Here is a 26443-nt window from a genome sequence, read left to right as displayed (position 1 = left end):
CAAGCCAGCTCTCTGCTATGGCCTGGGAAAGCAGTAGAAGATAGCCCACATCCTTGGGCCCCTGCACCTGCTTGGGAGACCCAGAAGAAGCTCCTGGCTTCAGATTGGTGCAGCTCTGGCCACTGTAGCCAATTAGGGAGTGAAGACCTCTCTCTCTACCTCTCCTTCTCTCTCTGTGTAACTCTGACTTTCAAATAAATCTTTCAAAAAGTTTATGTATGACACAGTTTAGAATAGTTCTTTTGTTAACCCCAGTACTTGTAGGACTGCCCCCCCCCCCCCCGGCTGGGTTAAACAACATTTTCAGGGTGATTGAGATTTTGGCTGAAACACAGAGCCTTCACTGCTTTTATTCTGGCTTCTGTACAGATTTGGAATATACAAAAATCTCACCTTAGAAGTTGAGCAGATCATTGATGGCAGAAACAATTTGAAGGGGGAAAGAATGTTCTCACATAATTACTCTGAAGTTTAATGAGAATTGCTGACTAATTATCTTAGTGCCATTAGAAGTAAGTTGTTTCAAAGTAAGTTTTGTTTGTGTGAGAGTGTGCATTGTGTAAACTAAATGGTGATGCTTATAGCACTTAGAGTGTGTATTTGTATCAAAATGTGCCTACCTATTTATGAGGGAGGCTTGCTTTTCACACTTCAGTTTTATTTAATGCGTGGCAAGCTGAGAGACAACACTCCCATTTTAGGTGAGGTTGTGTTGTGAAGTTTAAAATATTTCAGGAAAAGGATCAGTTCTAAGCAAGAGTCATCTCTCAGCTTTAGTTATCAATGTAGCTGACTAAAAATGAGGAAATAAAATCCTTAACCATCTATAATTTCTGTAATTTCTCTGAAAGATTTCTTTGAGGAACTAAAAGTGACTTGACATATCCAAACTGATTTCAGAGTAAGAAGCTAACATCTTTTTAAAATCTCAGATTGTTTACTTGTAGATCTAGGTAATATTGTGGGGAAAAAATTTCTTTCAGAGGAGTACTCTTTCCAAATTTGGTTTTGGAAACCTATTTTGCCTGTGAAGAACAAGACAATGGTTTTTAGATACTGCTTGTGGATTGTGTTTGAGGGATTGATTCTAGGACTGCTATATATTGGATAGTATTTCTAGCTTTCATTTATTTACTGTTTGCAGTTAATGTTCATGTTTTGCTATAAAATCATGCTATGCACATTTCTTTAACTTTTTAAGATTTTTCTGGATGTATAAACAACAAAGTCAATTTTTTATTAAACTGTTACACACTATTAACACCTGCACTTCAAGTTTGGAAATGCACATTTGCAAGCAGCCATGCAAAAGTGTCCATGAATAATTCATAATCTATGAAAATTATTAAAACATCCTTGCTACTAATACATTCCTAAGTACAAAAGTGACTACCATATTTGTTACTTCTGGGTAGTGAGAGAAACTCATTTGCAAAACAGATAAAATTCAATCTTTAGGCTGTTTTTTTTTAATTTCTTAGTCCTTTGGGATCATTAAGCATGCAAAAGCATTGCACAGGAAAGTCCACAAAGGAACTAAGGTTGTTAGGACATCCCATTAAGCCATAGCTAGAAATGCCTCTGGGTCATTCATATCAGAAACAGAAACACTTGACTTAGTCCTGCTGGACTAGGTCATCCATCATGACATCCATCATGCCCATGTCTACCTCTGCCCTCTTCTACCACCATATTCTAGGTGGCCTAAGTCTCCAAAGTTGATCTCTAGCTAAGATGTTATATCATTTGCTGGTTTCCAAAAATGATAGGCCATAATAGAATCTTCAGCATGAGCCTCTTCACACCTTGATTTATGAAAAACAAATCCTTTCATTGCCAATCAGCACCTTGATTTGATTTTCAGATATTAAATTCTAGTTTTATCCTGTCTTTATGAATTGTCTTCCACTCATCCAAAGTAATCTCTTTTGTACTCTCTTTTACCTCTTCCATTCACATTTTCCCATTTTCCATGTTGGCCACTGGATGTTCTTCACCTTCAAGTGTTTCCTGAGTCACATTTGATGAATCAAAGTCAGTTAATTCATCTTTGACAGTTTCCCATTTGTGAGACCCACAACCTCCACATTTGTCTACCTGCTTTAGACCACTGTAATGTGATAAAGATCTATTGCTTTTACTGTGTCTATCAAATTCACATTTGCCATGAGAACCAAATCCATCTCCCAGGCCATTCCAAATCCATGGCCTCCTGACCTCTTCTAAGACCACCACTACCTCAGGTCAGTCAATTATAAATGTATCAACAGAAAACTCACCTCTCATCTGCTAATATCCATGCCCCTCTGAAGCAGACCTGAGGCAGCCTTGAGCCAACAAGGTTAAGAATTTGAATCAGTCCCTGTGGGTCAATCCTTCAAGACCTATTAGAGTTAGGTATTAGTCCTTTGACTAGGAAGAAACCATATGTCATCTATCATTGATACGTGGTACTCATTACTCATTTTTCTGTTGTGGGTAGCGTTTAGCCCCCAGCACTGATTCTCAGCCTGAAGCCAGTGAATCCCTTCAGTTACAGTTAAACAAAGTTTTTATAAGTCATTTTTGCTCACACTATAAGAAGGTTTACCCAGTCATCTCAAGCTAATTAGAAGCTCTGATTGGCAGCTTTAAATTTGATTAAAAACTTAAAAGTATTAGTCTTTTTTTTTAAAAAAAAAAAACATTTATTTTATTTGAAAGGCAGAGTTACAGACAGGGAGAGAGAGACAGAGAGAGACAGAGACAGAGAGACAGAGAGACAGAGAGATCTTCATCCATTTGTTCACTTTTCAGATGGCTGCAATGGCCAGGGCTAGGCCAGACCAAAACTAGGAGCCAGGAGCTTCATCTGGGTCTGCCACGTGGGAACAGGGGCCCAGGGACTTGAGCTAGCCTCTGTTGTCTTCCAAGGCATGTTAGCAGGGAACTGGATTGGAAGCAGAGCAGCTGGGACTTGAACTGGCACTGATTTGGAAGGGTGGCATCAAAGGCGGCAGCTTAACCCACTGCACCTCAACACTAGCCCCAGGAATTGCTGTTTTGCACATCTTTGTACAATTGTAGACAAATTATAGACACACAAAATAAGATTTGATTCTGTTGTTTTCAGATTAATTACAAAGTCATAATAAAAAATATATTATTTACTATCATAGTGGATTTTTGGTATAAATTCATCTTATATATTCCTTTCCATAGAATGAGGCAATGTGAGTTGAAACCAAATTTACAAAGTTAATAAGTGGCACAGCTAAGATTTGAACCCAAGTCTAAAACTTCTGAACCTAAATAAATTTCTCATTTCAAAACCAGAGAATTAATTCTGATATGGATGGTACTGCCTAGAAATTGGGAGTATTAGTCTTTTAATAATAAAGGTGCTCTTAATGAAAAGAATGAGAATGATGCTACTTGGTGCTTAACAAAAATATTTTGATTTAATGTATGTACCAGCTATTGCCATTTCTTTATTGTATTGAAAAGTTTCCTTTTAAATAAATAGCAGTTTTTCAGGGTTTAAAAGAAAAGAAAACCTGCTTCTTCACCCTTCTTCATCACCATTCAAGAGGTGGTCACCTTTTTGGTCCTCTATCAATGATTTTTCCTTCACCCTGAAGTTGTTGATCAGTCTTCTTCCAACATGTCTTATTCCTTCTTTCTTGAACGCCACAGGTGGCTGCACCTCCTCTTTCTTGTCAACCAGGCCAACCTGGCAGTGAGTTTATTGGTCTTTCTGGGACTCTTTCCATGGCTGTTTGCCTGCTGCTTTGGAGTTGGTCTGGGCCTCTGCCTGAGCTGCATTATTGGCCACGGGGACTCCAATGCACCCCACCCCCAGCCCCCCTTCTGCCAGCTTCTTTTTTTCTTGGTCTCTGCTCCTTTAGCATCTGGAATGGATCAGATTCAATGTCAAATAACTGGTTTACTTGGTTGGTAACCACACAGAGAAGCCTTCCTGTAGGTGCCCAGCCCTGATTGTGGCTCGGCGGTGCTTTTCTCCACAGATTGCCGTGGGCCACCTTGAGTTAAGAGCTCCTGCTTCAGTACTTCCCACAAGATGATCCAGCTCAGGGGGAAGGAGTCTACTTAACACTGTAGTTTTAGGGGCCGGCACTGTGGCACAGTGGGGTAATGCCCTGGCCTGAAGCACTGGCATCCCATATGGGTGCTGGTTTGAGACCCTGCTGCTCCACTTCCAATCCATCTTTCTGCTATGGCCTGGGAAAGCAGTAGAAGATGGCACAAAATGCTTGGGCCCCTGCACCCATGTGGGAGACCTGGAGGTAGCTCCTGGCCTCAAATCAGCACAGCTCCAGTCATCGCAGCCAACTGGAGAGTGAACCATCAGTTGGAAGACTTCTCTGTCTCTCTTTGTCTCTCTCTCTCTATTTCTTAAAACTGTAGTTTTAAAAATAAAACTACTAGCAGTAGTTTTGCAGTTCTGAAAAAGGAAAAGTTGTGGGGTTAAAAGTTGTATTTTCTTTCTTATGGAAACTTCTAATATTGTATTTTTATATGTCCTTTTTAAAAATATTGTGTACAACCTTTAAAACATCAATGTTTGGATCAAAAGAAGACCCAGCCTATTTTCTGCTTGCTGTAAATTAAGCAAACATGTTTTAATAAAAACAAAATGAAGGAAAGAAAATTGAAGCAGCCAGAACATGAACCAGTGCCCAAATGGTGAGTCTGTTCAGTTGGGCTGGGCATCTGTGGGCCTCTCAGGCTTTAGCAGAATGTCTTTAGCATGCAGGCTGTAGGCTGTGACGTGTGGTTTTCTCTGAGACTTGCTCATACCTCTCCCCATTGTAGCATCCTGTGCTACAGCCTGTGATTTTGGCAATGTCTTCAAACTAGTTGCAATTTTTCACTCAGAACTAGCAGAGAGAGGGCTGAGGCCACCAAAAAAGGAAGTTAGCACTTAAGAATAACTGTGCATCAATTACAGAACTAAACCAGTCATATTAAGTAGAACAGATAAAAAAAACTACTAAGAGGGATAATGTATTAAGTTGTTCATTAACAGTCAGGGCTATGCTGATCAAGCCACCGTTTCCCATAGTGTCCACCTCACTCCAACAGGTTTCCCTCTTGGTGTTCAGTCAGTCGTCACCGATCAGGGAGAACATATGGTATTTGTCCCTTTGGGACTGGCTTATTTCACTTAGCATGATGTGTTCCAGATTCCTCCATTTTGTTGCAAATGACTGGATTTCATTGTTTCTTACTGCGGTATAGTATTCTAAAGAGTACATATCCCATAATTTCTTTATCCAGTCTATCGTTGATGGGCATTTAGGTTGGTTCCAGGTCTTAGCTATTGTGAATTGAGCTGCAATAAACATTAGGGTGCAGACCTCTTTTTTGTTTGCCAATTTAAATTCCTTTGGGTAAATTCCAAGGAGTGGGATGGCTGGGTCGAACGGTAGGGTTATCTTCAGGTTTCTGAGGAATCTCCAGACTGACTTCCATAGTGGCTTGACCAGTTTGCATTCCCACCAACAGTGGGTTAGTGTCCCTTTTTCCCCACATCCTCTCCAGCATCTGTTGTTGGTAGATTTCTGCATGTGAGCCATTCTAACTGGGGTGAGGTGAAACCTCATTGTGGTTTTGATTTGCATTTCCCTGATTGCTAATGACCTTGAACATTTTTTCATGTGCCTGTTGGCCATTTGGATTTCCTCTTTTGAAAAATGGCTATTGAGGTCCTTGGCCCATCTCTTAAGTGGGTTGTTGGTTTTGTTTTTGTGGAGTTTCTTGATCTCTTTGTAGATTCTGATTATTAACCCTTTATCTGTTGCATAGTTTGCAAATATTTTTTCCCATTCTGTCGGTTGTCTCTTCACTCTCCTGACTGTTTCTTTGGCAGTACAGAAACTTCTCAATTTGATGCAATCCCAATAGTTGATTTTGGCTTTGACTGCCTGTGCCTCCCGGGTCTTTTCCAGAAATTCTTTGCCTGTGCCAATATCCTGAAGGGTTTCTCCAATGTTCTCTAGTAACTTGATGGTGTCAGGTCGTAGATTTAGGTCTTTAATCCATGTTGAGTGGATTTTTGTGTAAGGTGTAAGGTAGGGGTCTTGCTTCATGATTCTGCATGTGGAAATCCAATTTTCCCAGCACCATTTATTGAATAGACTGTCCTTGCTCCAGGAATTAGTTTTAGATCCTTGATCAAATATAAGTTGGCTGTAGATGTTTGGGTTGATTTCTGGTGTTTCAATTCTATATTCAATTCTATTCTATTGAAAAAAAAAAGAAATTATCAATTCCCAACTTGACTCTCACTGGGATTAAACATGACAATAGGTCTGATCTGATTTCATCATCATTTAAAAAAAAATCATCTATTATTTTTCACTTTATGTTTCTGTGTGGGAGCAAACTGTTGAAATACATACTTAATGTATACTAAGCTGATCTTCTGTATATTAAGATAATCAAAAATGAATCTTGATGTGAATGGAAGGGGAGAGGGAGTGGGAAAGGGGAGGGTTGTGGGTGGGAAGGACGGTATGTAGGGGAAGCCATTGTAATCCATAAATCGTACTTTGGAAATTTATATTCATTAAATAAAAGTTAAAAATAAATAAATAAATAAATAAATAAATAAAAAGAGAGATTGGAAGGTATTGTAAAGCTAGGAAGACTGACCTGCCTTCCACCAAGTTCATTCAGGACAGTTTTAAAATGTAAATAAATATAAAAGATGTTTGTACATCTGAGAACTTTTCTGAGAATTCTTTTAATTCTTAAGTCTTTTGACTTAAGACTTCCTATGCAAACCAGATACTCGTATTCCAACATACTCCTCATGTAGGATCTCTGTCCTTTATGTGTTGTTCAATGTAAAATAATGCTATAACTAGTACTCAAACAGTATTTTACACTTTATGTTCTGTGTGGGGCAAACTGTTGAAATCTTTACTTAATATATACTAAATTGATCTGTATATAAAGAGAATTGAAAATGAATCTTGATGTGAATGGAATGGGAGAGGGAGCCGGAGTTGGGAGGGTTGTGGGTGGGAGGGAAGTTATGGGGGGAAAAAAGCCATTGTAATTCATAAGCTGTACTTTGGAAATTTATATTTGCTAAATAAAAGTTAAAAAAAAAGAAAAAAAAAAGCATTTAGAAATTCCCATTCAGACTGTCACCAACAAAAATCCCACTATTACTATGGGCCCCAAGCCAATGAGGATACAGTATGTGAAACCCCTATCCAATGGGAAAGCCCATAAGATGACCCAATAAGAAAATAGTAAATTCTTAAAAACCCAGTGCACTTGTGGAAAAGCGGTGTCCCACTCTGGCACTCCATCTCACCTCTCAGATGAGCTGCTCACTTTCACTTGCAAAACAAATAAGCAATAAAGTTTCCACTCACTTGCCATTGTTTCCAGGCTTTTTTTTCTTTACTGGGCTAAGGAAAGGAACCCACTGAATTCACTCCAGTAACTACCCTCCCCTCTGTGACTGGGAAAATACTAGATGCTGGCTTTGTGGGTAGTAGCTTGGTCTGCTTGCCACAATATGGCCCATAAATAAACCTTTACAAAGGAAGTCATAAAATCTAGAAGACACAAAAGAAATAAAATAAAATCTGAGTCACATAAATCAAAACTTTCTTCAAGGCAAAAACACCATAAACCAAACATTAAGAATCTATAGTAGATTAGAAATTCCTGTGAAAAGCATAAGTTTGCATTTTCAAGTCTATCAAGAATATCTTCATATCAGGGAAAGTGAAATAAAAGTGATTCTCAAATGTTTGACTCAGCTGCAGCCATTGCAAATATTTGGGGAATGAACCAGTTTATGGGAGCACTCTCTGTCTGTTTCTCAAAAACAGTTTTGAAAATCACACACACACAAATTGTATGAATTAAGCTTTTTTTTAACTTTGATGATTATTTCTGAGATATCAATTGCAAGGAGTTCCCATCTGTCACTCATACATCAATGCTGAATTCCAACCAAGTGCTTGAAATATGCTATATCTTGACATGAAAAAGGCAAAGTTCTCAATACACTCTAAGTCCACTATGCAGAGAGAAACCATAATAATAAAAGGGGTCTTCAGAACATTGGTGGGATATGCATACTACAAAAACAGTGCATAAATTTTGATATTTTTGCCTTAAAATAAACTCATATTAACTTATTACAACATATCTGAACAGGATGTAGTTTGAGGTGCTAGGATGTATAAGGCAACAATTCAAAAGAGCTCGTAATGCAACATGAATTCTGAAAATACAGAGAAAACTCCACATTGATGGTACAACTCAAGTGGAAGAATGGTGAAATAATTGGTGCCATATGGAAAATGTATGGCAACAGCAATTCAAGAGAATCAGTGGTGTATGAATAGATAACTCTTTTTAAAAATTAACTTGAAGGACAGGCAACAAATTTCATGTTTTTCATATATATGGTTTTAAGAGCGTAATGATACTTCCATCCACACTCCCCCTTCATATTCCTTTCATATTTTAAGGTTTGCTATGACAAACTTTCAATTTACTTTATAATCACAAGCTTAATCATCCACTAAATAAAAGGCTCAACAAGTAGTAAGCAGAATAACCACTGTTCCTCAGGAGTATAGACAAGGAATATAGGACTATAAATAATAATCAAATCTATGAGGGCCAGGATTGTGGCATAGAAGGCTAAGCTGCTGCTTGCAGTGCCAGCATCCCATATGGGTACCAGTTCAAATCCTGGCTGCTCTACTACTGATCTAGCTCCTTGCTGATGTGCTTGGGAGGGCAGTGGATGGCTGAGTTCTTGGGCCTCTGCCACCCATGTGGGAGACCCAGAAGAAGCTCCAGACTCCTAGCTTTGGCCTGTTCCAACCCCTGCTGTTGCAACCACTTGGGGAGTGAACCAGTGGATGGAAGGTTCTCTCTCTTACTCACTCTTTCCCTCTCTTTCTCTCCCCCTCTCCCTCTCTCCTCTCTGTATCTCTGCCTTTCAAATAAATCTTTTTTAAAAATCAAATCCTAAAATGTCAACATTACTCATATACATTATATTGTTTTGTACTCTGTATATTAATTACCAGAAATCAGGAAAAATCTGATATTTGTCTTTTGAGGACTTGCTTATTTTACTAAGTATAATGATCTCCACTTGCATTTATGGTTCAAAAGTCCTGGCTAATCCGACTCCACTTCAACATCCTGCTAATGTGCATGTTGGGAGGCAGCAAATGATGACTCCATTCCTACCACCCACATAGCATACCCAGGTGGAGTTCCATGCTTCTGGATTTAGCCTGGTCCAGCCCTGGATTTTGTGGGTATTTGTGGATAACCCAGCAGATAAAAATTTCTGTCTCTGCCTTTAAAATAAAATAAAAATATTTCTTAAAAAGGTTAGGCTGTGTCAGTAAAGCTTCTGCCAGTGACACCAGCATCCCATATGGGTGCCAGTTCAAGTCCCAGATGCTCCACTTCTGATCCAGGTCCCTGTTAATGTACATGAGAAAGCAATGGAGGATGGCCCAAGTACTGCACCCATGAGGGAGACCCAGAAGAAGCTCCTGGCTTCTGGCTTTTGACTGGCCCAGCTCCAGCCATTGAGACCATTTGGAGAGTAAACCAGCAGGTAAAGATTGCTTCTCTCTCTCTCTCTCTCTCTCTCTCTCTCTGTGTGTGTGTTTAACTCTGCCTTTCAGATAAAAAATGAATAACCTCAGGATCATTGTGTGTAGCAAGTCCAAGACCCACTGAGCATTCAGGCTTGGAGGGGATTTAGAGAGCATCACAGTAATAGAATTCTGAGATGGGAGATTATCTTGCCCCAAATCTTCCAGTTTTTCTTTGTCACATAGCTCGTATCTGTCAACACTCACAAAATACGAGAAACCAAAGATGCTACTAAAATTAAAAGTCTACTTCAGATGTTGCTGTGGATTATTTCTGAGAGGAGGAGTGCAGTGGGGGTAAGGGGCACAGAGTTACCACACAGACTCCAGGAGTCAGGTGAAAGCTGGCCAGAGGCGAGCAGCCCACAGACTCATTTATTTCAGTTAGTACAGTAGCTTATATAGTTGAGGCAGACAATCCAGTCAAGGGGTGGTTTATGCCCTAACCAATCACAGCCTGTTGAGCGGCAGGCTCCATTGCCAGGTGGGTTTTGAAATCATTCTTGAGTAACTGATGCTCACTTGCCTGTGGCCATCTTGGCATGGCCTTATTCCACCACATTTCCCCCTTTTCATTTATTTTTGAGCAACAGGAGGCATGATCCTTTGTCATATCATTGTTGACTCTGTTTCCATGTGGTCTCTGTATGTGGCTGTGCCTGTCTTAGGTTGTCCCCCAGGGGATCTTACCCATAATTGACTAACCAGCCCTCAAAATGGGAGACCACAGGAGTGCTTGCTCAGATGGGGGTAGGAATGAGGAACAATGGTAATCAGGAACAGAGTGACTGCACACAGGCTGTGGGCCATTTGAGTGGCTGACCAGAGTTAGTAGAGTATAAAGCAGTAGAGAATGTGGCTATGAGCAGTTCCTCAGGGTAGGATGATAGAGCGGCAGCTTGACAATTGGTAGTAGGTGCATCCACTAACAAGACAGACTCTCAATCTTGTTCAGCTGGTTCTGGTTGACTGTCAGTTGCAGGCTTGATGTTTCTGGTTGGTACCCAAATGTGCTGTCCCACATTCTCTGGAAAGACACAAGCATATCCTAGGCCCTTGGTTAGCAGAGAGTGTGGTCTCTTCCATTCTCTTATCAGGGGATCTTTCCACCTAAACATAGGGGCTGGGATCTGGGATGGAAAGGATCTCCAGTGTTTATAAGCTGGGCTGACACTTTGGGAACCAAAAGTAAGAAAATTGATAGTGAAAAGAACCTCAGTCAAAGCAAACGGTGTGTCTGGGGGCATGAGATTGTTTTTCTGTCTTTGTAAGAGATATTTAATAGTCCTATGAGTTGTTTCAATGATTGCCTGTCCCTGTGGGTTGTATGGGATACCTGTGGCACTGTATGTTCCAGGACCTCAGGAAGGAATTAAATTCCTGTGATGTATATGGTGACCCATTATGTCTTTATGGTCCAAGGGATACTGAAGACCCACATGGATGACTTGAGAGCCTTTATCACATTACTAGCCTTTTCTCTAGATTGGGCTGTTGCAAATACAGCCTTTGAATAAGTATCTACCACCACATGGACAAACTTAAGTTTAACAAAGGAGTTAATGTGGGTGATGTCCACTTGCCAGAGCTTATTAGGAGCAAGGCCTTGAGAGTTCACCCTGCTTGTTGCAGTGGGCCTAACGGGGTGAGGGGGATACAATTCTTGCAAGAGCGCACTAGGTGTTTGCATTGGATCATTGTTAGCTCTGGAAAAAGCAATTTTATGTTGCTTGCTGACATATGAAATTTTTGGTGTAGAATATGGGCTTGTTGTAGGTATCCAATGGAAGCTGTATTGCAGGAGATAAGATGATCAACCTTTTCATTGCCTTGGAAAATCATGCCAGGTAACCCAGTATCTAATGGGGCCTTGAGGGTAGATACGATTATGGCAAATAGAGGCACCCAAGGTTCATATCTAAGGGTTTTTAAATTTGACAACTGGGTGTTGATCTTTTCTATAGTGGATTTGGCTGCTGATGTCAATGTGATTTTTGAGGGAGGGCTGTTCCCCTTAGTAAGTCAAATAGTGATTTAAGCTCTGCGGGTGTTAAGGGAAGGAAGGGCTTCAACCAATTGAGTTGGCCGCATAGTTGCTGAAGTTCATTAAGTGAATATTTATGCTTGACTTTTAGATTTGGACCCATTGGAAATATATGGGAGGAGATTTGATAACCCAGGAATTGAAAAGGAGGAAAATATTGTACCTTTTCTGTGGCAATAGACAAACCCAGGAATTGTAAATTTATTACTGTCTGACTTAGGCCTTCAGAGTCATCACATTCTCCTGAGCAAGTAAGATATCATCCTGATAATGTATGACCAAGAACTGACCTTTAGGTGTGCTGGTTGCATGAGAAACATATTTTTGACAAATGGCAGGGCAATTTTTCATGCCTTGTGGGAGTACTGTCTACTGAAATCTTTTTGTGAGGAGCTAGAAATTGGGCTCCCATACTGTAAAGGCAAAACAGGCCTTATCCTCCTCTGCGATGGGAATGGAAAAAGCAATCTTTAATATCAATGGTAACTATGTGGAATCTGTTAGGAATGGCCCCTGGATGGGGAATGCCAGCCTGGAATGTTCCCATCTTTTTTATGATTTTGTTTATGGCTCTCAAATCCTATAGTAGCCTATATTTTCCCTGTTTCTTTGCTATCACAAAAATGGGTGTGTTGTGAGGGCTAGTGGAGGGCTCTATGTGTCCCTTTTCCAATTGTTCCTGTACCAATTCCAATACCTACAGATTTGGGTTGTAATATTGGCCACTGCTCTCTCTACCCAGGTGTTTCCTGTTCTTTTACATTTAATGGGGATTGGGCCTGGTTTTTGTATGAGGTGAGCAGTGGCCCCTAGAATTGGGGGTGAATCTTACTTGTAGGCTCTCCATTAAAGCTGTTGGCTTGTGGAGATTTGTGATCTGTAGTAAGGACCACTTGCATTTGTGAGAGCACATGTCTCCCCTGAAAGCTTGTGGAAAGCTCAGCAATTAGTAGAAAGATGGTTCCTGTATGGAACCATCTCACCACACTGTCATCTCACCACATTACTGGCTTGATGACCTGATCAGCTGATTTTAATCCTCCAATGCCTTGGAGGTCAGGCCCAGGTGCTGTCTTCCAATGTTGCATTTTTCTTATGTCCCTAGCTTTTAAGATAGTGGCATCCACCCCCATATCAATTAAACCCACAAAAGCAATGTAATCTAAGTATAGGGTCCATTTTGGCCTCAAATTGAAGATAGGCATTGACCAGTTAATGGTGGTGGGACTCCCTCTTACTTGGGCTGAGGGCCACCCCACTGGGAGTTTAAAGGCTTGGTTTTGCAATCATTTGCCCAATGAAAGCCTTTTTTACATCTGGGACACAGCATTTTGGGCTTGCCCCATCTGTCAGTGTTTGGGCAGTTTTGCCATAGGTGTCCTGTTTCCTGACATCCCCAACAAACTGGAGGGTCATTAGACTTCCTTGTGTTCAGTTTGTTAATGGCCACATTTAAGGCCTGTATTGATGTATCAGCAGGGTTTACCTCCTTTGTAGCTACTATCCATTTAGAAAGGTCTTCATTACGGACTGGGGCAATTGGAGCTTTTGCCTCTTTGGTAGCACTTCCCCAAGCTAATTGTTTGACCAGATTGTCTTGATCAGGCCAAGCAGTAATATTTTCTCTACTGCCTCCAAGACTCTGGCAAGGAAATTGAGGAACCATTCACCTGGGCCTTGAACTAGGTTTCTAAAGAGCTGACTATATTTAGGAGGATTTATATTTTTTAAGGCTCTAAGTGCCAAATCTCTGACCTGATCAAAATAGGTAACTACTCCAATGCAGGCCTGTTCATGAGAATATTTGTAGGTGCCGTGGCCTCTAAGCATATCAAAGGTTACTGCTATTCCATAGGCAGCCATTATTCCTCACCACGGTTTCATCCTCTTCCTCATAGGAGGCTTTCCACAGTAAGAACTGAACTGTGGTCTTGACAAATATGCTTTGAGCAGTGTAATCCACTCAAAATGAGTTTGAAGATTCACTGCCCATTGTGTGAGCGCCTGTTCAAAGCAGGGAGAGTCAGGATCTTACTCTTGAGAAGCCTTTTTTAGCATAGTAAGGTCATCTGTAGGTATTGGAATCCAAGGCCTGAATTCTGCATCCACTCCTACATTAATGGAAAACATGTGGGTGGGAAAGGGTCTAGCAGCTGCCCTGAGAGCCTGGGGTACCCGGGGACTGCCACAAGTGTGAGGGTTCTCACTAGGTGCAGATGGGATGACCTCACATGGGTTATTGCCTCAAGGTCATCTAAGTTCATTCCATGGATATTTGGGGAGTTGCTGACTAGGCATTGTTGCGTTGTCTGCTGTCATGTCATTTTCACTATGGGAGCTCTCTCTCCCTAAGTCATCAACTCTTGCCTGTGAGGCAAAGGCCTGGAGTGACAGGCTCTTATCACTCACAGATTCATTATGTTTGGTAATCTGTGTGGGTTTCTGAGAGGGTGATATGTTTCCCATGTTTGAGCACTTAATAGCGGCAACCACACCGATTCTAGCCAAAAGAAACTCACCCACAGCACTGCTGCCATAACAAAACTAATTCCTAGCACCTCAGTGGCTGATGGCATTATGCAAGGGGTTCCCTACGTTAGACGAACAGACAGTGGTGTATCAGATCGTAAGTATGGCCTGTGCTAAGTGGAAGACTTCCTTGATTCATTAGGTCAAGGCCGTATGCCCACAAGGTGTCTCCGGAGCATCACCCCTCTCAAGTGAGGGAAGATGACTTGGTTTCCAATTCTGGGATAATCAGTCCCTTACGTAAATTTGCCGGATGAACCAAAAGTAAAAGGAGGAGCAGAGAAGTGGCGTTATGCTTCTGGGCAGTGTGTGCCTAACCTGGGGTCACTTAGACCAAGGACAACGATAAGGAAAGGGGTACAGGAGGGGGTTCTGTGCTCACCCTCACAGAACCAAACAGCACACAAAACACAGAGGGGCCTACTTGCTGAAATCAAGGGGGGACCTCACCAAGTCCAACACGCTGTCTCTCTCAGTCACATTGGGGGCCAAATGTTGCTGTGGATTTGTTCTGAGAGGAGGAGCGCAGTGGGGGTAAGAGGCACAGAGTCACCACACAGACCCTGAGAGCTGGGTGAAAGTGGGCCAGAGGCGAGCATCCTGTAGACTCCTTTATTTCAGTTGGTAAAGTAGCTTATATAGCCAAGGTAGACAATCTGGTCAAGGGGCGGTGTATGCCCTAACCAATCACAGCCTGTTGTGAGGCAGGCTCTGTTGCCAGGTGGGTTTTGAAATCATTCTTGAGTTAATGACGCTCACTTGCCTGTGGCCATCTTGGCATGGCCTTCTCATTCCACCACATTCAGAGAAACCCTACATCCAGCCAATGATTCTGTTAGATGTCATAAAACCCAAGCCTCTTCCTCTTTTTTAAAGATTATTTATTTGGATTGCAGAATTACAGAGGGGGGTTGGTGACAGGGAGACAGAAAGGGATCTTCCTTCTACTGGTTCACTTCCCAAATGGCTGCACCAGCTTCACCCAGAACTTCCACATGGGTGGCAGGGGCCCAAGGATTTGGGCCATCTTCTGCTGCTTTCCCAGGTGTATTAGCAGGGAGCTGGACCAGCAGTGGGGCAACTAACATTCAAACTGGCACCCACTTGGGATGCCAACATTGCAGGCATCAGTTTAACCTACTATGCCACAGTGCCAGTCCTTCAAGCCCTTTCTTAACCTTTCAATAAGATCAGTGGGACCTGAGAATTGACTGATTGAGTGGTAATGCAATACCAGACAGAAACAGCCCTGGATCCCAATGTCCTCATGACAACTGAGCTGCCCCAGACTACACAGCTGGCATTTTCACTAGTCTCCTTGGACGCACTATGAGGAAACTTAACATGGAGAAGGAGTTTGTATGATGGCTTCTTTGTTGGAAGAGTCTGGGGCAGATTGCAGCAACTGTTCAGGCACCAAGTCTCTGAGGAACCCTTTGGGGATAAGAAACCGTTTACATTCATCTTGATCCCTTGCCAAGCTGCAACTAGTGAAGCCAGCCATGTCTTCTCTCCTGTCTCCACCTTTCATGCTCCCCCATCTCGCCCACAGGAAAGCAGCACTCAAGAATCATGATCCTAGTGAGTGATCACACCCTAGTGAGTGATCAGAGGCCTCATTCCATAGTCCCTGGGGTCACAATACTGCAGCTTAGACATGGAGCACTGTGGAGACCTAGCAGCGCAGGAGGAGCTAGAGGCCTGGCAGAACCGTGACAACATGGCCAGTCCAGGCTTCCTGGTTGATCAAAACCCTTAAGGTCACCCTTACACTAAGAGAGAATCACCTTTTGGGAACTGTTCATGAAAGGGCTATGAGTCAAGGACTCTGTAATGTGTCACACACAAACACACAAATAAATAGTTACACATGGATTCACTATTTTGAAGAAACAACCTTTGTTCTTTGACAACCTACATCCATCTCGATTCTTTCATAGCATTTTATATCAGACCAGGTGGAGTCTTCTTCAGGAATAAAAACTCTCAATGTCTCAGAATTATAGAGTGCTCAACATGTTAAAAGAATTTCGAGGCTGGGGAAGGAGAGCCGAGGGACGGCGGCCTCGGCATTGGAGCCGCTACTTCCCTCCTCCCTGAGGGAACAGCACCGCCACCAGCGCGCGGGCCAAGGCCAGGGCGAGCCGGGCTGGTGGCGCTCCGGGAGGATAGAGGAAGGGAGGAGGGTGGGCGAAGGGGCGGGAGGGCGTGCGGGGAGGGTCTCGCTCTCCCGACGACCAGAACCCGAGAGGGAGACCCTGGCGGCGGCGCCTGCCACTCGGCGCCTCCTGTCGTGCTGGAGGGCGGCTTGTGCGAGGCTGGCGGGGCCGGGCCCGGGCCGCTGTTCCCGCAGTCCCCTGCGCCGCCGCCCGCGCCGCCGCAGGGCTCCTCGGGTGCTACCGCCGCTCGCTCGGGCTCCTGAGGTCTGGCTACAGCTGTGGCTGCGGCTGGCACGGCCCAAGAACCGGAAGGCCGTGGACGGCTCAGATCGCCCTGAAAAAGGCACAGCTGCATTCCGCTCCGCGGGCGAAGAAACTGGAGAAACTTGGAGTGTACTCCTCCTGCAAGGCTGAGGCGTCCTGTAAATGTAATGGCTGGGGGCTGAGGCGATGTCACCCATGCTGTATGACAAAGTCACAGCTGCAGGAGGCAGAACTCAGCAAAGCAGGAAGGCCCTGACTGAACTGAAGCCATCTTCTCTGTTGTTTTTATTAGGCTTAATAGTGATGTAATCATTGGGTTTGGGTGTGAGAATAAAGGATATCAATGTAAGCAAAATTGTTGTTTCTTGTAAAAAAATGAGTTACAGGAGGTGACTGGAGTAATGAGGGGAATCCCCTAAAATTTGTATAGAGTAAAATATTATTAGCAACATTAGTAATGAGTTTTATGAGAAAACAGAACAGAAAGAGCATGCAGGTGCTTGTTCCCACAGACCTCCCCTTTGCCTTACACAGGAGTATATGATGAGACTGGGAGGTACGTAGTTAATAATACAGCAAATGGAATGATGAACAAGCACTACTATTCTTACAAAGGTTACGACCTTATGCCCCTGCTTGGAAATGTAGAACAAAGGAACAAGGAACACTTACATTAGGCAATGGAGTAGGTTTTATAAAAAACAGTTGTTGGAGGTGTGGTTTACCTTTAGAAAAATAGGATATAATCATTAGAACTTTCTCTATACAGTTTTAACCCTTTAAAATAAATCGATTAACATAAAATCTTAGACATTTTGTCTAGCACATTTAGATAAGTTAAGCAAGTTTCATATAGCTAACGTATCCACTATGAATAGAGAAAAAGTTAGTGGAAAGGTTACGATGAGGCCATGAAAGGAAAATGAAACAAAACAAGATTAATAAAGAAAGGTATGCATACATGATCACTTGTGGTGTGTTCTTTCCCGAAAGAAGAGAGATTTGGGAGGAAGAAGGCTTAATAAAAGTATATGTAAAAAGAGCATAAGATAAAGCAATAAGAAGGAACGGCAAAATGATGCCTTCCCTTGCCACCTAAACCGCATCCCTTCATTTCCTTTCTTTGCCAATGCCTCCCCTCCTTCAGAATCCCCTGGACCTGCCGAGGCTGGACCCCGGCAGGCTGGAAAAACCCCAACCCCTCTCCCACTCCCCTCAGAGCCCATCTGCAGGAAATAATCATCAGTCTAATGGAATCCTGCCAGGGTTGTAGCCATGCCCTAGCTGCTCATGTTTCTCACCTGGAGAATGTGTCAGAGGAAGAAATGAACAGACTCCCGGGAATAATGTTGGATGTGGAGCATCTCTTTACATGTGTCCAGAAGGAGGAAGATGCAGATACCATGCAAGGTTATTTCTACCTATTTAAGCTCCTGAGACAGTTTATTTTACAAAGAGGAAAGCCTGTGGCTGAAGGCTCCTTGGAGAAGAAACCCTTATTTGAAAAGCCTAGTATTGAACAGGCTGTGAATACCTTTGTACAATATAAATTTAGTCACCTGCCATCAAAAGAAAGACAAACAATAGTTGAGTTGGCAAAAATGTTCCTAAACCACATCAAAAATTGGCATTTGTGGCACTGTCTCAATGAAGACTGTGATTTCCCAATGTTGATATTTCTGGATATGAAGAGAACTGCACAAGGTGGCTGTGTTACCACAATGTGTCACAGTTCTGTGACAGTCTACCTCGGTATGAAACTACCCACGTGTTTGGGAGAATATTGCTTTCCTCAGTCTTCACTGTTATGAGGAGACAACTCCTGGAACAAGCAAGACAGGAAAAAGACAAACTGCCTCCTGAGAAACAAACTCTGATCCTCACTGATTTCCCAAAATTTCTGTCCATGTTAGAAGAAATTTATAGACAAAACTCTCCCATCTGGGATCAGGATCTTCTCTCAGCCTCTTCCAGAATCCAAACAGTTATCAACCCACCTCCTGTGGCCAGGACAGTTTCCTACAATTCAAACTCATCTTCATTTGAGCAGCCAAATGGAGGGAGTAGCAGTCCTGCCTGCAAAGCTTCTTCTGGGCTAGAGGCAAACCCAGGAGAAAAGAGGAAAATGAATGACTCTTATGTTCTGGAGAAGGCCAAGAAACCCCGAGTAATGGGGGATATTCCAATGGAATTAATCCATGAGGTGATGTCCACCATCATGGACCCTGCAGCAATGCTTGGACCAGAGACCAGTTTTCTGTCAGCCCATTCAGCCAGGGATGAGGCAGCAAGGCTGGAAGAGCACAGGGACAGGATTGAATTTCACCTGCTGGGCAATTCCCTGAACCAAAAATCAAACAAGAGGATCCTGATGTGGCTGATAGGCCAGCAGAATGTGTTCTTCCATCAGCTGCCCCGAATGCCAAAAGAGTATATCATGTGACTTGTCTGTGACCGGAAACACAAAACCCTCACTTTAATTAAAGATGGCCATGTTATTGGTGGTATATGTTTCCATATGTTCCCAACCCAAGGATTCACAGAGATTGTTTTCTGTGCTGTAACTTCAAATGAATAAGTCAAGGATTATGGAATACATGTGATGAATCATTTGAAAGAATATCATATAAAACATTACATCCTGAACTTCTTCACATATGCAAATGAATATGCAGTTGGGTACTTTAAGAAATACGGTTTCTCCAAAGAAATTAAAATACCTAAAGCTAAACATGTTGGCTATATTAAGGATTATGAAGGAGCCACTTTAACGGAATGTGAGCTAAATTCTCAGATACCATATGCAGAATTTTCTGTCATCATTAAAAAGTAGAAAGAGATCATTAAAAAGCTGATAGATGGGGCTGGCACTATGGTGCAGTAGGTTAATTCTCTACCTGCGGCACCGGCATTCCATATGGGTGCTGGTTCTAGTCTTCTTCCAATACAGCTCTCTGTTGTGGCCTGGGAAAGCAGTAAAAGATGGCCTAAGTGCTTGGGCCCCTGCACCCACATGAGACACTGGGAAGAAGCACCTGGCTCCTGGCTTTGGATTGGCGCAGCTCTGACTGTCGCAGCCATTGGAGAGTGAACCAATGGACGGAAGACCTTTCTCTCTGTTTCTCCCTCTCACTGTCTGTAATTCTACCTTTCAAATAAATAAATAATCGAATAAAAGATGCTCAAGTTTACTCATGTAAAATAAATTTTAAAATAGTCACAAAATAATTAAAACTATAGTAATATATAACAATAATATATACTCTAATACTATATGATTATTATTAATTTGATTTTTTTTATTTTTTGACAGGCAGAGTAGACAGTGAGAGAGAGACACACAGAGAAAGGTCTTCCTTTTGCCATTGGTTCACCCTCCAATGGCTGCCTCGGTTAGCGCGCTGCAGCCGGTGCACCGCACTGATCCAATGGCAGGAGCCAGGTGCTTCTCCTGGTCTCCCATGGGGTGCAGGGCCCAAGGACTTGTCCATCCTCCACTGCACTCCCTGGCCACAGCAGAGAGCTGGCCTGGAAGAGGGGCAACCAGGACAGAATCTGGTGCCCCGACTGGGACTAGAACCCAGTGTGCCAGCACCGCAAGGTGGAGGATTAGCCTAGTGAGCCGCGGCGCCAGTTTTTACCAAGCTTTTAATAAATCAAATTAAGGCCAGTGCTATAAACATGGTTATGTAGATATCTCTTTAATACAGTGTGTTTGTGTCTTTTGGGTATATAGTGGGTAGTGGGATAACTGAATCATATAGTGAATCTATTTCCAGTTTTTTACAGAATTCTCCGTATTATTTTCCACAGTTACTGCATTAGTTAACATACCCATCTACAATGTTTAAGAGTTTCCTTTTCTTCACTTCTTCAACATCATTTATCTCTCACTGCCTTTTAGATAATAGCCATTCTAATATGGCTATTACTTGCATTTTGGCTTTGACTTGCATTTTCTTGATGCCTAGAAATATTGAGCACCATTTTCATATATTGGCTAGTTATTTATATTTCTTCCTTTTTGAGAACTGTCTGTTGATATCCTTTGTCCATTTCCTAACTGGATTAGTTGTTTTTTTTTGTTTGTTTGTTTGTTTAGCTTTATGAGTTGCTGATGTATTCTGGATATTAACCCTTTGTCAAATAAATATATTGCTAATATTTTTTCATTCTGCAGGTGGTACCTTCACCTTATTTATTGTTTCCATTGTGGTGCAAAAGATTCTGAGCTTGATATAATCCCATTTTTTTTTGGTTTTGATTTTTTTTTTTTTGCCTGTACTTTGGGGTTTTTTTCAAGAAGTCATTGCCTATACCAATGTCTTGAAGTGTTTCCTCCACATTTTTTCCAATAACTTCATAATTTTAGGTCTTAAGTTTAGGTCTTTGATCCATCTTGAATTATTTTTTATATGGTGACAGGGATCTAATTTCATTCTTCCACACATACACATCCAATTTTGCCAGCACTATTTACTGAAGAGATTATCATTTCTGTAACACATGGTCTGGGCACTTTTGTCAAAAATTGGTTGGTTGTAAGTACATGGATTAATTATGACCTCTATATTCAGTTCCATTGAACTGTGTATTGGTTATTAAATCTTTTTAATCAATATAGTATGGTTTTCCACATATAAGTCTTATGTTTTTTTTTGAGAGATTTATACCAAGTATTTCATTATTTGAGCAATTGTTCATGATATTGCATCTTTAGTTCAGTAAGAAAGTTGATTTAATTTTTTATTTATCTGAAAGGCAATGATATAGAAACAAGGAGATCTTCTATCTGCTAGTTTGCTCCACCAAATGCCTACAATAGCTGAAGCTGAGGCAAGCAAAATTCAGGAGTCAGGCAATTAATCCAGGCCTCCTATGGTAGTGAGAGGGACCTAAATAATCAAGCTATCATCTACTTTTTCCAAGGCTGCACATTAGATGGAAGCTAGAATCTGAAACAGAGCTCAACTTTAACCTAGACATTCTAATATGGGATTTGGACATCCAAAACAATGCGTTATGTGCTGCTTTAGACATCAACCCCAGGAAAGTTGATTTTTGTATCTTTGTCTTGCATCCTATAACCTTTCTGGATTTATTTGGTAGTCTGAAGAGATATTAAACAATGAGTTTCTTAGAATTTTCTACCTAAACAGGCCAAAGTTGGACATCAGCTTCATTTCTTAATTTCTATTCAAATTCTTATATTTTTATTTTCCTGTAACATTGGCTAGAACTTCCAAGAATATGTTAAATAAGGGTGGAAAAGATATACATTCTTGCCTTGGCTCTAATCCTAAGAGAAAACACTCAGAAATTGTTCATCTTTTTAAAAAATTTGTGAATACTAACTGTTAGAATAAAAAAGGGAGAGGATGATCCAACATGGGAAGTGGGATACACAGCATACTCATAGAATGGCAGATGTCCTAATCAGCACTCTGGCCTCAGAATCAGCCCTTAAGGCATTCAGATCTGGCTGAAGAGCCCATGAGAGTATTTTAGGCATGAAAGCCAAGAGACTTTGGAAAAAAAAAAAAAAAACCTTAAATGAAAGATCTCCGCGAGTGAGATTCCAGTGGAAAGAACGGGCCATCAGAGAAGGAGGTACCTTTCTCTGAAGGAAGGAGAGAACTTCCACTTTGACTATGACCTTGTCTAAATAAGATCGAAGTCAGCAAACTCAAGAGGCTTCCATAGCCTTGGCAACTCATGACTAGAGCCTCGGGAGATTTCTGATGCCATAAACAAGAGTTTCAAATTGTTAAATCAACAACAGGAGTCACTGTGTACTTACTCCTCATGTGGGATTGTCCTTAATGTGTTGTCCAATGTGAATTAATGCTATAACTAGTACTCAAACAGTATTTTACACTTTATGTTCTGTGTGGGTGCAAACTGATGAAATTTTTACTTAATATACACTAAATCAATCTTCTGTATATAAAGATAATTGAAAATGATTCGATGTGAATGGAATGGGAGAGGGAGCAGGAGAAGGGAGGGGTGCGGGTGGGAGGTAAGTTATGGGGGAAGCCATTGTAATCTATAAACTTTACTTTGGAAATTATATTTACTAAATAAAAGTTTAAAAATAAATAAAAATAAAAAAATGTGTCTTAGAGTGTAGACTTTTGATGTGTATTTTGAAAACTTGTTATTCCCCAATGTAAGAGATCTTTATATTTGGTTAAGATTTTATGGCATTGGAAGTTTTGTAGGACATTGAAGAAATTCTGTTATTGGTCATGTATCAAGAGCAAAGGAATACTCAGAGACTGAGGCTTTTTTTTTTTTGGACCACGCCATGCAGATCCATATCCTTAGAAATTTGCAGTGGCCTGTTGTCTGCAATATTGTGTAATATGATTGTTGTGACTTGGTGTTTTCCTACCCTCTTGAACTTCTAGCACACAGCTTTAAGCTTTTCATAGTGTGCAATTTGATGTTGGCTGAGTTGCTATAATTTATGGCCACTGAGTCAACAGGTAAGTGGTTTTGTTTTATGCAACCAATTTTACAGATGCTGGTCTTAAGCTAATAACTATGGTATCTAGGGGACCCTGACTTAAGAATTTGAGCTGTTGCTGTTTTATTTTGAATAATAGTAGTATTTGGTAATCTGCAAGGGGTCTCAACAGATAGTGAGATATTAAGGCTTCAGCTTCTTGGTTTTAGGAGGATCAGGGTAAATTATATGCTACTTTTATTACATGACTTTTCAAGTATGTCCTCAGGCCATGAATTCAAATTCCATTTATGAACTAGTGTAAATGGACCACCACATGTTTTGCGCCTGCACAGACGCTGGGCCAATGGAAGGGTTTCCTTTGGGAGGGATTATCCTACTCAAAAAGATTGAATGTGGACAAAGTCTGTTCAAACACCAGATACATTTTTTTAAAAGATTTATTTATTTTACTTGAAAGTCAGTTACACAAAGAGAGAAAGAAAGGCAGAGAGAGAGAGAGAGAGGTCTTCTATCCACTGGTTTACTCCCCAACTGGCCACAATGGCCGGAGCTCTGCCAATCTGAAGCCAGGAGCCAAGATCTTCCTCTGGGTCTCCCACATGGGTCAGGGGCCCAAGGACTTGGGCCATCTTGTACAGCTTTCCCAGGCCATAGCAGAGAGATGGATCAGAAGTGCAGCAACTGGGAGCACCTGTATGGGATGCCAGCACTGCAGGCAGTGGATTTATCCATACGCCACAGCACCGGCCCCCAGATACTTTTTACAACCCCTTCCATGTACTCCTTTCATATCTCTAACCAATTAAGGCTTCATAAACAGCAGTAAGGCAGAAAACAGTGGGGAAAATGGGTCAAAGTGCAAGGGAAAAATAAGAAAATATGCTCAGCCTACCAAAATCATGGCCTTACTTGGTAGGGATGGAAAGAAACCTTTGAGGTAGGTTAATCAGCCAAGTCTTCCTGAAACCACCAGTAATGAGAACTTCAACAGAGATGTGCAGCATACAGCATATCTGAAAGAGAAATAATGCTCAAAGGCTGTAACATCCTAAACCTAAGGAAACTTCCTGTCTAGGGGAAGCCCCACTAGGCTGCTAAGGAGACACTTCATCAAAGGCAGTTTTGCTTTCAGAACTTGAAGGTGGCTCTCTCACTGAGACAGTTGAGGAGATGACAGAGTGGGAGTCTTCCTGGGAAAGCACATGTCACAGGTTTTAGCAATTCCATACAGAGTGACAGTAGCCAGAGTGGCTTAGCTTCTGGGAGACAGTGGAGGCTGCATCACCAGATGGAGGACTGAACTCAGTGCAGCACCAGAATGCCTGGAAGGTGGCATTCAATGGGAAAATTGAAACTAAGAGGCTGTGAAGATACTGAATTGGAAGTACTACTGAGAACTTGATGACTGGAACCTGTTTCCACTGCAAATTTCAGGGAGAAAACACAAGGGATACCTCAGGTAACAGTGACTGAGAAAGGAGATAAGGGAAGCCCAGCCCCCACCCACTCTGAGCTGGGAGATTTGGTAACTCTCTTTCTTTCAAAGGATTCTTTTTAAAAAAAATTCATTGTAGGGACTCCAAGATGGTAGAATAGTGACAGGGTGGTCTGCTCTAGGCTAGGCGAAAATAGTAAAAAAAAAAAAAAAAAAAAAAAAAAAAAAAAAAGCGAGGCCAGCGCTGCAGCTCAATAGGCTAATCCTCTGCCTAGCAGCACTGGCACATCAGGTTCTAGTCCCTGTTGGGGCACCGGATTCTGTCCCAGTTGCCCCTCTTCCAGGCCAACTCTCTCCTATGGCCCAGGAGTGCAGTGGAGGATGGCCCAAGTGCTTGGGCCCTGCACCCACATGGGAGACCAGGAGAAGCACCTGGCTCCTGCCTTTGGATCAGTGCCATGTGCTGGCCACAGCATGCTGGCCGCGGCAGCCATTGGAGGGTGAACCAATGGCAAAGGAAGACCTTTCTCTCTGTCTCTCTCTCCCACACTGTCCACTCTGCCTGTAAAAAAAAAAAGTAGAGAGAGTGCATTCTCAGGAGAAAGTTTCAGGAAAAGCTGCAGTGGAGATTCTGCAGAAGCAGGAGCGATGCCATGTATCTGTGTGGAAGGTGCAGAATTGCAGCAATGAGAAGACACAATAAAGGACACAGCAGCCCTGAGTTGGAGTAAACATCAGCTTTGAAAAGCAAGATGAGATCACATTGCAGTGGCCCCCATGCCACTACTGATATAGCTGGAGGGAGAGTCTAGTGAACTACACTGTCTTTGAGTAGGCAGAGAGCCCCAAAGGGAACAGGGAGCTTGCTCACCCAGAGAAAAAGAAATGGGACATGTCTCTCTCCCTATCCCTTGCCACAAATGGCACCTAACAAATGGCTGTGAGAGGGTGGGAACCATTTTGCACAGAAGTAGGTAGCAACTGCTGCAGGACTTGTGTGCACACTCAGCAACTGGTGGAGATAGTTTCCATTTTGTTAGCAGAGTAATCCTCAGCAGCTCTGCTGCACCCTCCTGGCAATGGGCTTGGAAAAGGAGCCATTCTGGCATTAGTACCACCTGCAGACTCTTGTATACACCCAGTATGATTGAGAAATGAGTAGGGTTGCAGCCAGCAGGTACTGTGCATACATGAGATCAAGAGATTTTACCAGGGGGAAAAAAAATCTTCATTCCCCACTGATTATGAGTCTGGCTGGGAGGATTGACAGGGGCTGTCACAAACTGTGAAGTGCCCTTAACCTCTCAAGAAATCACAAGCACCAGGCTACTGGGCTCAATCTGCCTAGGCAGAGCACCCACAGGCAGCAGGCTCTGGGAAACTCTTAGACACTCTGAGGATTGGGCAGGCTAGTGATGCAGAGTGGACTTTTGACACCTCATGATTGTGGGAGCCCTGAGTGCTGAGACTGTGAAAACACATGACTGCATGAGAGGGCACAGAGTGTAGCTGGGTATTGGGCAATCATTGTGAGCAACTCCACATGCTCAGAGCTCCCTGATTGCCTGGGATGGGTCACTGTAGCAGGATTTGGGGCTCACACTGAGAACTGCACAGATCTTTGTATAGTCCATGTGGAATCACAGGTGAGTAAAACAACCACTGAGGGCTAATACCTGGGCACTAACTCTCTGGGAAGAGAGGAAGTGAGGGTGTGATCTAATGAACAGAGGTGACCCTAGCCCCCCTTCTGATAACAAGAGATCTATCATGGCCAGCACTGTGGTGTAGTGGGTAAAGCTGCCGCCTGCAATGCCAGCTTTCTATATGGGTGCCAGTTAGAGTCCCGTCTACTCTACTCCTGATCCAGCTCTCTGT

General features: G+C 42.3%; 2 pseudogenes; one reads left to right on the top strand and one right to left on the bottom strand.

Annotated features, from left to right (window-relative positions):
* Positions 1–1558: 1558 nt before the first annotated feature.
* On the bottom strand, positions 1559–13566 carry LOC138846886 (SERPINE1 mRNA-binding protein 1-like; annotated as a pseudogene).
* A 1995-nt stretch (positions 13567–15561) lies between these two features.
* LOC138846885 (histone acetyltransferase KAT2B pseudogene) lies at positions 15562–19539 on the top strand (annotated as a pseudogene).
* Positions 19540–26443: the final 6904 nt, after the last annotated feature.

Source organism: Oryctolagus cuniculus, chromosome 19 (genome assembly GCF_964237555.1).
Source record: "Oryctolagus cuniculus chromosome 19, mOryCun1.1, whole genome shotgun sequence".
NCBI lineage: Eukaryota > Metazoa > Chordata > Mammalia > Lagomorpha > Leporidae > Oryctolagus > Oryctolagus cuniculus.
Note: the sequence above shows the minus strand (reverse complement) of the source record. Positions and strands in the feature narration are given on the sequence as shown.